The sequence below is a fragment of the Aotus nancymaae genome, unplaced genomic scaffold (genome assembly GCF_030222135.1).
Source record: "Aotus nancymaae isolate 86718 unplaced genomic scaffold, 86718_ANA_hifiasm-v0.15.2.pri h1tg000036l, whole genome shotgun sequence".
Lineage (NCBI taxonomy): Eukaryota > Metazoa > Chordata > Mammalia > Primates > Aotidae > Aotus > Aotus nancymaae.
Genome location: NW_026988450.1, coordinates 6,170,220 through 6,171,269, shown reverse-complemented (window position 1 = coordinate 6,171,269; position 1,050 = coordinate 6,170,220). Strand labels below are relative to the sequence as shown.

Sequence of the window (1,050 nt, the reverse complement as noted above, 5' to 3'; positions counted from 1 at the left end):
CCCATTAATAATTTTTCCTGTTGAGGCAGCACCAGGCCCTCCAAATGTTCAATTGTGAACTGAATCACAAAAGGAAAACCTCTTCAGGCACAAACAAGGCAAGGCAGTAACTTACCTAGAGCAAAGCAGCACACTCTGATATGAAAAAAAATGGAAGCTCTTACATGGATCATGCACAGGATGTGTTTAAATTTAAGGGAGTTCATTTCTATGCATATAGGTTGAGGTCAAAGTTTTCCTCAGCTGAAGGGTATCATCAGTGTATTACAACAGACTTTAGAGGTCATTTTACACGGTCTTCATATTTTATAAAGCTGGTCACTGTATTTTACACAGTTTAAAAGACGCAGTGGGCCTGGCGTGGTGGCTCATGTCTGTAATCCCAGCATTTTGGGAGGCCAAGGCTGGCAGATCACGAGGTCAGGAGATGGAGAGCATCCTGGCTAACACGGTGAAACCCCATCTCTACTAAAAGTATTTTAAAAATTAGCTGGATGTGGTGGCGCACACCTGTAGTCCCAGCTACTCAAGAGGCTGGGGCAGGAGAATCACTTGAACCCAGGAGGCGAAGGTTGCAATGAGCCGAGATTGCACCACTGCACTCCAGCCTGGGTGACAGATCGAGACTCCATCTCAAACGGATTCCATTTTAAATGGCTTAAGAATAAGGGAGCGCAGTTTGAATACCCTAATAATACTCAGAGAATGTGTTGTATGAAAGGCTAGCCCTCCCCTTGACAAGGATAGAAGAGGCCCTGGGGCCTGACAACACACAGAGTTCCTGGCATCTCACTATGTGTCTTCTTCTCACTGTATTCTAAACTTTTTTTTTTTAATCTCAGCTCATTGCAACTTCTGCCTCCCTAGTTCAAGTGATTCTCCTACCTCAGCCTCCCAAATAGCTGGGATTACAGGCACATGTCACCACACCATCTAATTTTTGTATTTTTTGTTTTTGTTTTTTTTTTGTTTGAGATGAATGAGACAACAGTCCCAACCTAAAATAAAAAAAGGATTATAAGAGGCTTGGCATGGTGGCTCACATCTGTA

At 43.3% G+C, this 1,050-nt stretch overlaps 1 non-coding gene across 1 annotated transcript; it reads left to right on the top strand.

Moving 5' to 3' along the window:
* Positions 1 to 707: 707 nt before the first annotated feature.
* On the top strand, positions 708 to 834 carry LOC135278176 (U6atac minor spliceosomal RNA). Its single transcript, XR_010345729.1, has one exon. It is a non-coding gene; the product is annotated as a U6atac minor spliceosomal RNA (small nuclear RNA).
* The last annotated feature ends 216 nt before the right edge of the window (positions 835 to 1,050 follow it).